This window comes from Zea mays, chromosome 2, assembly GCF_902167145.1.
Source record: "Zea mays cultivar B73 chromosome 2, Zm-B73-REFERENCE-NAM-5.0, whole genome shotgun sequence".
Lineage (NCBI taxonomy): Eukaryota > Viridiplantae > Streptophyta > Magnoliopsida > Poales > Poaceae > Zea > Zea mays.
Window position 1 is genome coordinate 38,203,708 of NC_050097.1, and position 13,057 is coordinate 38,216,764.

Here is a 13,057-nt window from a genome sequence, read left to right on the forward strand (position 1 = left end):
CACAAGCACATGCTTTTAATTGCACCATTTCTCATACTTGTGCGGAGAGGAGAGAGAAGACGTGGGGAAGGAAAGTGCAAATACACGACATGCTTTTTAGGGAGAAGGATACGGAGTCCGCTGAACTGATGAATAGTGTAGTGCAAAAATGAGATGGAGAGACGCATACGGAGGCTGCTGGAGTTGGTCTAAACGTACGATGGCCACTAACAAGCCATTGATGTCAGGCTAGCAGCCGCATGCCGCCGCTCTGTAACAAACAAACCACCGGCCCCCACCCCACACTACGTGGTATACATTTATTATTACAACACTAGTCGGATGATTTTTAGTCTACAATAACAAATTCAGTGGGTACCCAATGAATTCAGGTACGAGTACAATTTCTCGTCTGGTTAGTTTGATGGGTATGGATAGTTGCAGAGGGCTCAGATACAATATCGGGTCGGATATTGTTATACCCGAACACAACCTGACCCGCTGTCAACCCTAGCGTGAGTACCCCTGCCTTTTAAATCTGCGCGGATACATTTTTTTTCAAGAAACCGGGCTTAGAATACTTTTGAACCCCATACCTTATATTTAGTCAAACTTAAAATACTAAAATATGATATAGTATTATTTTTTTCCAAGTTAAGACTGACCCTTTGCATGCCGGCGACAGTACGCCTCCTTGAGGCTATCCGCAACGGTTACCCCTAAATTTTTTCCCCTATATCACTTTTTCCCCCTATTTTTCCCTCTATTTTTTTTATCTCCCGCAGCGGTTCCCCCTAAATACTCCCCTATACCCCACTACAACTATAAAATATCATTTTCTATATCAACTATCAATTTTTTATCTACTAACAATTACTCATGGACCTACAGCACAGTGTTTAGGGTGATGAACAGTGACACGCTAGATCTGGGGGGAGAGAGAAGGGTGCCGATGCGTAGAGAGCGCTGTAGGGGGCACCGCTGCGGCCGTGGGGTGCCCCCTACAGCCGGCATGCAAGGGGAGGGGGGAGCGTAGGGGCTGCCGTTGCGCACAGCCTGAGGTGCATTGTTGTCCTCCACACGTAACTCTACGGAGAGGACTTCCTCTCTCTCACGCTGGATGTAGAGGACCACTGTAGCATCCTCTTGCCTCGAGTTGCGTGCTGCCTAGTATTTAATAGTTGAAGAAAAAATGATAATAGATGATGAATATGGTTGGATAATGATATTTTATGGTTGTAGCGGGGTATAGGAGAAATATTTAGGGGAACCGCTGCGGAAGATGAAAAAACAGGGGATGAAATGTTAATGATGTGACATAAAAAAGTGATATAGGAGTAGAAATTTAGAGTGAACAGCTGTTGATAGCCTAAGTATATGTTTGATAAGGATATGATATTTAGTATATGCTTGAAGAATCGTATGGACGTCAAGGAGGTCAGTAAGACCAACTCATGTGGACTCCTTACCATTCCCATTTTCAGGTGACAAGCACACTCCACATAAAATGGGTCAACCAACTGCCTCCCTATCCCTATAAATGACAATTGGGTCCTACAGATACCAGATTTTTAAATGTCCCATTTTCTAGTCTTGTGCCGAGAGGAGAGAGTGGCATTGTAAAAATAGGGAGTGTAAGACAACACACCCAGTGGTTTGGAGAGTCTGCTGACGGCGCAATACTGACTGATTGGTTCCCTGTGTTCGTGCCTGCACGCTCATCGAGCCTATCTGGTCGGATACGAGCGTTTTGGCGGTACGAGCGAAAGCAGGCAATTGGCCTCCAAATGGCTTGTTTTGCATCGGCTCGTGCAACCCGCGCCTTCCAGGTGCAGACAACCAAATATACACTCAGACAAAGTCAATGCATGGAATGGTACAAGACAAAGCAATGCGGGCAGCCAATCAGATGGATAGTGGCTCTAGGCGTACAAAATAGGGATGCAAAGCGAAATACAAGACACGCTGCTGGAGTTGGTCTAAGCACACCAAGAAATAGATCATATGCTTATTTGGTTTGAGTTATCAAAAGGCGGAGACCCAATAATTCAAATCCACCTTAGAGTACACGAGCAACACATACAAAAACCGACGATGAAGACGTTTACATACTCTATTTTGGACAAAGCATGAAAAGATAATTTGATAAACTAACCGATAGTTTTGGTTTGATATTAAATTTTATCATGAATTCACTATTATCCTAAACGACCGTTTAGACCGTTTAAACGCCGTTTAAATGCTACTCAGTAGCTAATCGTTTATGCTGTTTAATCCATTTAATCTTGTATAATCCGTTTTTAGTCCATTTAAACGTCCGCGTAGTCCGATTAAACGCTAAACAAAGGATAATCGATTGTTTACCGTTTAACGTTTTGAATTAACGAGAATCATCGGAATAAATCAATGACAAAAATTTACCATGGTGTTGAGACACCATCGTTTAGTCCATCAGGTCATGTATAGTCTTAGAGCGCATTAGAGTATTGTCGGTACCATAATTAGGGGTACCCCCAACACTCCTAAACACGGCTGGTAACCACCCTCAGCACAAACCGCAAAGACTGATGGGTGCGGTTCAGGTCAAGGCCTTGTTTACCAAGGGACGCAATCTCGCCTCGCCCGAGCCCGGGCTCGGGCGGGAACAGTAGTCCCAAACGAATTCACACCTCGCCCGAGGGCCTCCTCAGGCGGTGGGCGCACCCTCGACTCGCCCGAAGCCCAGCTCGGACAGGCTTCGTTGTGAAACAACCTTGGCCAAATCGCCTCACCAACCGACCGTATCGCATGCACAGTTAATGCGGGGATCGCCTGACACCTTATCCTGACACGCACGCCTCAGTCGGCAAGGTCGAAGTGACCGCAGTCACTTCGCCCTTTCACTGACCGACCTGACAGGAAAACAGCTACACCCCCCATTGTACATCTGGACCCTCTCCTTGCATCTATAAAAGGGAGGTCCAGGGCCTTCCTGCGGGGGGGGGGGGGGTCGCGCGAGGGACGAGCAAACGAACAGGCTCCCTCTCTCTCTCGCGACGCTTGTAACCCCTACTACGAGCATCCCTCGGTGCGAGATAATACATTCCCCCTTGTGTTCCATCTTGCGCCAACCCATCTGGGCAGGGGCACATAGCGATAAAATTCACTGGTCGGCTCGGTTGAGGGTCCCCCGGGTCCGAAACTGAAAGGGAAATGTGCCCTTGGGCCATTTCTAAGTATTTTGGTGATTGAGTGCCAACTCAAGTGCTTAAAATGTGAATTTATGCAATGGATGAACAAAGTGCAAATCAAGAGCAAAGGTATGTTTCTAAGTCTTAGTACATTGGTTTTGTGTACTAATATATTTGTCTAAGTGTTAGAAAAGGAAAAAGGTGGCTGTGTACAGCCAAGGGGCTGTTTCGGTCTGGGGCACCGGACTGTCCGGTGGTGCACCGGACAGTGTCCGGTGCACCAGGCTGCCTCGGCCGAACAGGCCGCTCTCGGGAATTCGCCGACGGCGTACGGCTAAAATTCACCGGACTGTCCGGTGTGCACCGGACTGTCCGGTGAGCCAACGGTCGACTAGGGCCAACGGTCGGCCGCGGATTCTGCGCGCGACACGTGGCCAAGCCAACGGTCGGAAGGGGCACCGGACTGTCCGGTGTGCACCGGACATGTCCGGTGCGCCAACGGCTCCCAGATCAGCAACGGTCGACTGCGCTGTTTAAGGAAGGAAATCGGGCACCGGACAGTGTCCGGTGTGCACCGGACTGTCCGGTGCGCCACGAGACAGAAGGCAAAGATGGCCTTCCAGATTTGTTCCCAACGGCTCCTAGCTGCCTTGGGGCTATAAAAGGGACCCCTTGGCGCATGGAGGAGTACACCAAGCATTCCTACAACTCTTCTAAGCACCAAGACATCAATCTCACGCATTCGTTTCATTGTGATAGCATATAGAGCTCTTGTGGAGTTGTGAACTCTTTGTGTTGCATTGCGAGCTCTTGTTGCGACTTGTGTGCGTGTTGTTGCTCTGATTTTCGAGTCTTGTGTGCGTTGCTCATTCCCACCTTACTACGTATTTCTTTGTGAACTCAATTGTAAGGGCGAGAGACTCCAAGTTGTGGAGATTCCTCGCAAACGGGAAAAGATCAAAGGAAAGAAAAACACCGTGGTATTCAAGTTGATCATTGGATCACTTGAGAGGAGTTGAGTGCAACTCTCGTCCGTTGGGACGCCACAACGTGGAGTAGGCAAGTTTTGTACTTGGCCGAACCACGGGATAACCACCGTGTCAACTCTGTGATTGCTTTCTTGTGGTTATCGTGTTTTGAGTTCTCTCTAGCCACTTGGCAATTACTGTGCTAACGCTTAATCTAAGTTTTGTGGCTATAAGTTTAAGTTTTTACAGGATCACCTATTCACCCCCCCCTCTAGGTGCTCTCAATTGGTATCAGAGGAGTTCTCTTCACAAAGGGACTTACCGCCCGAAGAGATGGATCCTAAGGGGAAGGGAATTGTGATCAACGATAAGGAGAAGGAGTCCTTCGTGAACGAGCCAAGGGATGACAAGTCCAACGACTCGGGCTCGGGCCACAGGCACAAAGATGGGAAGAAGAAGAAGACAAGGCGCATCAAGGAGATCGTCTACTACGACAGCGACGAGTCCTCTTCTTCTCAAAAGGACAACGACGACCACGACAAACAAAAGACGGTTAACTCAAACTTTTCTTTTGATTATTCGCGCATTCCACATAGCTCAAATGCTCATTTGCTCCCCATTCCACTTGGCAAGCCTCCTCACTTTGATGGAGAGGACTACGGATTTTGGAGTCACAAAATGCGTACTCACCTATTTTCTCTCCATCCAAGCATTTGGGAGATTGTAGAAAGTGGAATGAAATTTGATAGCTCGGATAGCCCTTCATTTATTAATGAACAGATCCATAAAAATGCACAAGCTACTACTGTGTTGCTAGCCTCTCTGTGCAGGGATGAGTATCACAAGGTGAGCGGCTTGGACAATGCCAAGCAGATTTGGGACACCCTCAAGATCTCTCATGAGGGGAATGATGTCACCTTACTCACCAAGATGGAGTTGGTGGAGGGCGAGCTCGGACGATTTGCGATGATAAGGGGCGAGGAGCCGACACAAACATACAATAGGCTCAAGATCCTTATCAACAAAATAAGGAGCTACGGAAGCACGCGATGGACGGATCACGACGTCGTCCGCCTAATGCTAAGGTCATTTACCGTTCTTGATCCTCATTTGGTGAATAATATTCGTGAGAATCCCAGGTACACCAAAATGTCGCCCGAAGAAGTCTTAGGAAAATTCGTCAGCGGGCGAATGATGATCAAGGAGGCAAGGTACGTGGACGACGCCTTGAATGGACCGATCAACGAACCACAACCTTTTGCTCTCAAAGCAACAAGAAGTAAGGAGGCGCTACCTAGCAAGGTGGCACAAATTGAGGCGGTCGGACTTAATGATGAAGAGATGGCTCTCATCATCAAACGCTTCAAGACGGTGCTGAAAGGTCACAAGGGGCAGCCGAGCAAGACCAAGACGAAGGGGAAGCGCTCATGCTTCAAGTGCGGTAAGATTGGTCATTTTATTGCTAACTGCCCCGATAATGACAGTGACCAGGAAAAGGGAAACAAGAGGGAAAAGAAGAAGCATTACAAGAAGGCAAAGGGCGAGGCGCATCTAGGCAAGGAGTGGGACTCGGACTGCTCCTCTTCCGACTCCGACAATGAAGGACTCGCCGCCACCGCCTTCAACAAATCAACCCTCTTCCCAAACGAGCGTCACACATGCCTTATGGCAAGGGAGAAGAAGGTATGTACTCGCAACTCTACCTATGCTTCTTCAAGTGAGGACGAATCTAGTGATGAGGATGAAGTAGATTATTCATGTTTGTTCAAGGGCTTAGATAGATCTAAGATAGACAAAATTAATGAATTAATTGATGCCTTGAATGAAAAGAATATACTTTTAGAAAAGCAAGAGGATTTGTTATATGAAGAACATGATAAGTTTGTAGAGGCTCAAAAATCCCTTGCATTAGAAATTAAGAGAAATGAAATGCTTGCTTGTGAAGTGTCAACATGCCATGATTCTATTTCTAACTTAAAGAGCATAAACGATGATTTAAATGCTAAACTAGTAGAAGCAAATAAATCCAACTCTTGTGTTGAATATGTTGAAATTTGCACTAGGTGTAAGGATATTGATATTAATGCTTGTAGCGAACACTTAGTTTCTATTTCAAAATTGAATGATGAATTAGCTAGTCTTAATGCTCAACTTAAGACTAGCAAGAGTAATTTTGATAAACTAAAATTTGCTCGGGATGCCTACACGGTTGGTAGACACCCCTCAATTAAGGATGGGCTTGGCTTCAAGAGAGAAGTCAAGAACTTGACAAGCCATAAGGCTCCTATCTCCGCCAAGGAGAAAAGGAAGGCTCCTATGGCTAGTAGCACTAAAAAGAACCATGCTTTTTTGTATCATGATAGAAGTGCTTATAGGGGTTATAATGCTTATGATGATTTTGATGCTCATAGTTCTTCCTTTATGCATGGTAGAAATATGTCTAGGAAAAATGCTATGCCTAGAAAGAATGTTATTCATGCTCCTAGGAAAGTAGTGAATGAACCTTCTACAATTTATTGTGCTTTAAATGCTTCCTTTGTTATTTGTAGAAAGGATAAGAAAATTGTTGCTAGGAAGTTAGGGGCAAAATGCAAGGGAGACAAAACTTGCATTTGGGTCCCTAAGGATATTTGCACTAACCTTGTAGGACCCAACATGAGTTGGGTACCTAAGTCCCAAGCCTAAAATTGCCTTGCAGGTTTATGCATCCGGGGGTTCAAGCTGGATTATCGACAGCGGATGCACAAACCATATGACGGGGGAGAAGAAGATGTTCACTTCCTACGTCAAGAATAAGGATTCCCAAGATTCAATTATATTCGGTGATGGGAATCAAGGCAAGGTAAAAGGATTAGGTAAAATTGCAATTTCTAATGAGCATTCTATCTCTAATGTATTTTTAGTAGAGAGTCTTGGATATAATTTACTATCTGTTAGTCAATTATGTCATATGGGATATAACTGTCTATTTACAAATGTAGATGTGTCTGTCTTTAGAAGAAGTGATAGTTCACTAGCTTTTAAGGGTGTATTAGACGGCAAACTTTATTTAGTTGATTTTGCAAAAGAAGAGGCCGGTCTAGATGCATGCTTAATAGCTAAGACTAGCATGGGCTGGCTGTGGCATCGCCGCTTAGCACATGTGGGGATGAAGAACCTTCACAAGCTTCTAAAGGGAGAACACGTGATAGGTTTGACTAACGTGCATTTCGAAAAAGATAGACCTTGTGCAGCTTGTCAAGCAGGTAAACAAGTGGGAGGAGCGCATCACAGCAAGAACGTGATGACCACTTCAAGACCCCTAGAGCTGCTGCATATGGACCTCTTCGGACCCGTCGCCTATCTGAGCAAAGGAGGGAGTAAGTATGGTTTAGTTATTGTTGATGACTTTTCCCGCTTCACTTGGGTATTCTTTTTGCAGGATAAGTCTGAAACCCAAGGAACCCTCAAGCGCTTCCTCAGGAGAGCTCAAAATGAGTTTGAGCTCAAAGTGAAGAAGATAAGGAGCGACAACGGGTCCGAGTTCAAGAACCTTCAAGTGGAGGAGTTCCTTGAGGAGGAAGGGATCAAGCATGAGTTCTCCGCTCCCTACACACCACAGCAAAATGGTGTGGTAGAGAGGAAGAACAGGACGCTAATCGACATGGCGAGGACTATGCTTGGAGAGTTCAAGACCCCCGAGCGTTTTTGGTCGGAAGCCGTGAACACGGCTTGCCACGCCATCAACAGGGTCTACCTTCACCGCCTCCTCAAGAAGACGTCGTATGAACTTCTAACCGGTAACAAACCCAATGTATCGTACTTTCGTGTATTTGGGAGCAAGTGCTACATTCTAGTGAAGAAGGGTAGAAATTCTAAGTTTGCTCCCAAAGCAGTAGAAGGGTTTTTGTTAGGTTATGACTCAAATACAAAGGCGTATAGAGTCTTCAACAAATCATCAGGTTTGGTTGAAGTCTCTAGCGACGTTGTATTTGATGAGACTAATGGCTCTCCAAGAGAGCAAGTTGTTGATTGTGATGATGTAGATGAAGAAGATGTTCCGACGGCCGCTATACGAACCATGGCGATTGGAGAAGTGCGGCCACAGGAACAAGATGAACGAGATCAACCTTCTTCCTCAACTATGGTGCATTCCCCAACCGAAGGTGACGTACAGGTACCTCAAGTGGAGGCGATTGATCAAGGGGGAGCACAAGGTGATCAAGTGATGGAGGAAGAAGCGCAACCGGCACCTCCAACCCAAGTTCGAGCGATGATTCAAAGGGATCATCCCATCGACCAAATTCTGGGTGATATTAGCAAGGGAGTAACTACTCGATCTCGATTAGTTAATTTTTGTGAGCATTACTCCTTTGTCTCTTCTATTGAGCCTTTCAGGGTAGAGGAGGCGTTGCTAGATCCGGATTGGGTATTGGCCATGCAAGAGGAGCTAAACAACTTCAAGCGCAATGAAGTTTGGACACTGGTGCCTCGTCCCAAGCAAAATGTTGTGGGAACCAAGTGGGTGTTCCGCAACAAACAGGACGAGCACGGGGTGGTGACGAGAAACAAGGCTCGACTTGTGGCAAAAGGTTATGCCCAAGTCGCAGGTTTGGATTTCGAGGAGACTTTTGCTCCTGTGGCTAGGCTAGAATCCATTCGTATCTTGCTAGCATATGCCGCTCACCATTCTTTCAGGTTGTACCAAATGGATGTGAAGAGCGCCTTCCTCAACGGGCCGATCAAGGAGGAGGTGTACGTGGAGCAACCCCCTGGCTTCGAGGATGAACGGTACCCCGACCATGTGTGTAAGCTCTCTAAGGCGCTCTATGGACTTAAGCAAGCCCCAAGAGCATGGTATGAATGCCTTAGAGATTTTTTAATTGCTAATGCTTTCAAGGTTGGGAAAGCCGATCCAACTCTTTTTACAAAGACATGCGATGGTGATTTGTTTGTGTGTCAAATTTATGTCGATGACATAATATTTGGTTCTACTAACCAAAAGTCGTGTGAAGAGTTTAGCAGGGTGATGACGCAGAAATTCGAGATGTCGATGATGGGCGAGTTGAACTACTTCCTTGGGTTCCAAGTGAAGCAACTCAAGGACGGCACCTTCATCTCCCAAACGAAGTACACGCAAGATCTGCTAAAGCAGTTTGGGATGAAGGACGCCAAGCCCGCCAAGACTCCGATGGGGACCGACGGACACACCGACCTCAACAAAGGAGGTAAGTCCGTTGATCAAAAAGCATACCAGTCAATGATAGGTTCTTTGCTTTACTTATGTGCTAGTAGACCGGATATTATGCTTAGCGTATGCATGTGTGCTAGATTTCAATCCGATCCTAAGGAGTGTCACTTAGTGGCGGTGAAGCGAATTCTTAGATATTTGGTTGCTACGCCTTGCTTCGGGCTCTGGTATCCAAAGGGGTCTACCTTTGACTTAGTTGGATACTCAGACTCCGACTATGCCGGATGTAAGGTCGATAGGAAGAGTACATCGGGGACGTGCCAATTCTTAGGAAGGTCCCTGGTGTCATGGAACTCTAAGAAACAAACCTCCGTTGCCCTATCCACCGCTGAGGCCGAGTACGTTGCCGCAGGTCAGTGTTGCGCGCAACTACTTTGGATGAGGCAAACCCTCCGGGACTTTGGCTACAATCTGAGCAAAGTCCCACTCCTATGTGACAATGAGAGTGCTATCCGCATGGCGGAGAATCCTGTTGAGCACAGCCGCACAAAGCACATTGACATCCGGCATCACTTTTTGAGAGACACCAGCAAAAGGGAGATATCGAAGTGTTTCATGTTAGCACCGAGAACCAGCTAGCCGATATCTTCACTAAGCCTCTAGATGAGAAGACCTTTTGCAAGTTGCGTAGTGAGCTAAATGTCTTAGATTCGCGGAACCTGGATTGAATTGTAGCATACATGTATTTATGTTTTTGATCATGTTCCTTTTTGCATTTTGTTGCTTATTGTGGTGCTCAAGTTGTACAAACACTCCCTGGACCTCACAAGTCCGTTGCAAAGTGATGCACATGTTTAGGGGGAGATGTGTTACAACTTGACCCTTTGAGACTAACCATGTGCTTGAGTTTGATGATTTAGTCTCGAAGGAGGATTGAAAGGGATAAGGTGGACTTGGACCATGAAAGACTTCCACTGCACTCCGATGAGAGGGTAACTTATTCCAAGTTCATCTTTAGACTCTTATTGCCTTTGTATTCTTACTGAAGATTTTGGTGAGGCAATGGGGTTAAAGGGCCAAGATTGATCCCGTTTTGGTGCTTGATGCCAAAGGGGGAGAAAATAAAGGCCAAAGCGATAAATGGATCAGCTACCACTTGAGAGATTTTGAAAATAGTAGAATAGAGTTTTTGTTTTGTCAAAAGCTTTTATTGTCTTTTATTGTCTCTATTGTCAAAAGTTGGTTTCTTGTGGGGAGAAGTGTTGATTATGGGAAATAGGGGGAGTTTTTGAAATCTTTGATCAATCTCTTTTGGAATGACTCTCTTTATGCCTCAACATGTGTGTTTGACATAGAAATAGAGATTTGAGTTTGATTTGCAAAAACAAACCAAGTGGTGGCAAAGGATGATCCATATATGCCAAAATTGAGTCAAAATCAATTTGAATTTTATTTGAAGTGATTTCGCACTTGTTCTAGTTGCTTTATGTTGTGTTGGCATAAATCACCAAAAAGGGGGAGATTGAAAGGGAAATGTGCCGTTGGGCCATTTCTAAGTATTTTGGTGATTGAGTGCCAACTCAAGTGCTTAAAATGTGAATTTATGCAATGGATGAACAAAGTGCAAATCAAGAGCAAAGGTATGTTTCTAAGTCTTAGTACATTGGTTTTGTGTACTAATATATTTGTCTAAGTGTTAGAAAAGGAAAAAGGTGGCTGTGTACAGCCAAGGGGCTGTTTCGGTCTGGGGCACCGGACTGTCCGGTGGTGCACCGGACAGTGTCCGGTGCACCAGGCTGCCTCGGCCGAACAGGCCGCTCTCGGGAATTCGCCGACGGCGTACGGCTAAAATTCACCGGACTGTCCGGTGTGCACCGGACTGTCCGGTGAGCCAACGGTCGACTAGGGCCAACGGTCGGCCGCGGATTCTGCGCGCGACACGTGGCCAAGCCAACGGTCGGAAGGGGCACCGGACTGTCCGGTGTGCACCGGACATGTCCGGTGCGCCAACGGCTCCCAGATCAGCAACGGTCGACTGCGCTGTTTAAGGAAGGAAATCGGGCACCAGACAGTGTCCGGTGTGCACCGGACTGTCCGGTGCGCCACGAGACAGAAGGCAAAGATGGCCTTCCAGATTTGTTCCCAACGGCTCCTAGCTGCCTTGGGGCTATAAAAGGGACCCCTTGGCGCATGGAGGAGTACACCAAGCATTCCTACAACTCTTCTAAGCACCAAGACATCAATCTCACGCATTCGTTTCATTGTGATAGCATATAGAGCTCTTGTGGAGTTGTGAACTCTTTGTGTTGCATTGCGAGCTCTTGTTGCGACTTGTGTGCGTGTTGTTGCTCTGATTTTCGAGTCTTGTGTGCGTTGCTCATTCCCACCTTACTCCGTATTTCTTTGTGAACTCAATTGTAAGGGCGAGAGACTCCAAGTTGTGGAGATTCCTCGCAAACGGGAAAAGATCAAAGGAAAGAAAAACACCATGGTATTCAAGTTGATCATTGGATCACTTGAGAGGAGTTGAGTGCAACTCTCGTCCGTTGGGACGCCACAACGTGGAGTAGGCAAGTTTTGTACTTGGCCGAACCACGGGATAACCACCGTGTCAACTCTGTGATTGCTTTCTTGTGGTTATCGTGTTTTGAGTTCTCTCTAGCCACTTGGCAATTACTGTGCTAACGCTTAATCTAAGTTTTGTGGCTATAAGTTTAAGTTTTTACAGGATCACCTATTCACCCCCCCCCTCTAGGTGCTCTCAGAAACATCGACAGTTGGCGCGCCAGGTAGGGGCCTGCTGCGTGTTAACGAACACCTTCCCGTTGAGTTCCAGATGGGTAGTCTTCAGCAACCTCTTCAGCCCGGGACGGTGCTACGCTTCGGGAGTCTCGAGTTCATGTCCCTCGACGGCAGCTACGACATGGTACTCCTCCCCTTGCGGCACGACAACAACGACGGTCGTCAGCTCGCCCGGCGGCGGCAAACTCGACGACGTCTTCCCCCGTGGCGGAAGAGCAGCATCCAGGTTTGTCCCGCCACCCTCCTCGTCGCAGGAGGAGGAGACGGGGCAACCGTGGCCAGGCAGGAGGCGGCACCTCATCGGCTGTCGGTCCAGAGCGAGTCGACGACGCCGGCACCCCAGCGGGGGACATGTCGGGTGTTGTCCTCGCACCTGAGACAACGACGGATGTCGTTTCCCCGCGACGTGCCAACCCCAAGCGGACTGATGACGCCAGCACTCTTGCGAAGGACTTGCTGGGCGTTAGCCTCGTACCTGAGATGACGGTGCAATCCGCCCCCAATGCGACTTCACCACCGTCCATCGATCAAGAGGTACCGTCCGTTTTCCACCCTATCCCTTTTAGATTTAGACTCGATCCACCAAGCGACCCCGCTTCGGTGAGCGCTCTCGCAAGGGCATACCTTGACCTTCCAGGGTATCCTACGTGGTCAACCTGGGACCGACTGACGATCGTCTCAACCTACGGGCCCCCGGGTTCCGAGGAAGAAGACGACCCTGACTCCGGTTGGGATTTCTCCAGGCTCCGTGATCCCAGTGCCATGCGAGACTTCATGACCGCATGTGACTACTGCCTCTCTGGTTGCTCTGACGATGGCCACAGCCTTGACGACAAGGGTTGTGGCCCAAGTCGCGAATGTTTCCACGTCGATCTGGGGGATCGCGACGAAGGCAACCACCTCGGTATGCCAGAGGATGAAGATCCCCCTAGGCCTGCGTCTCGCGTTGACATCCCGCGGGAGCTAGC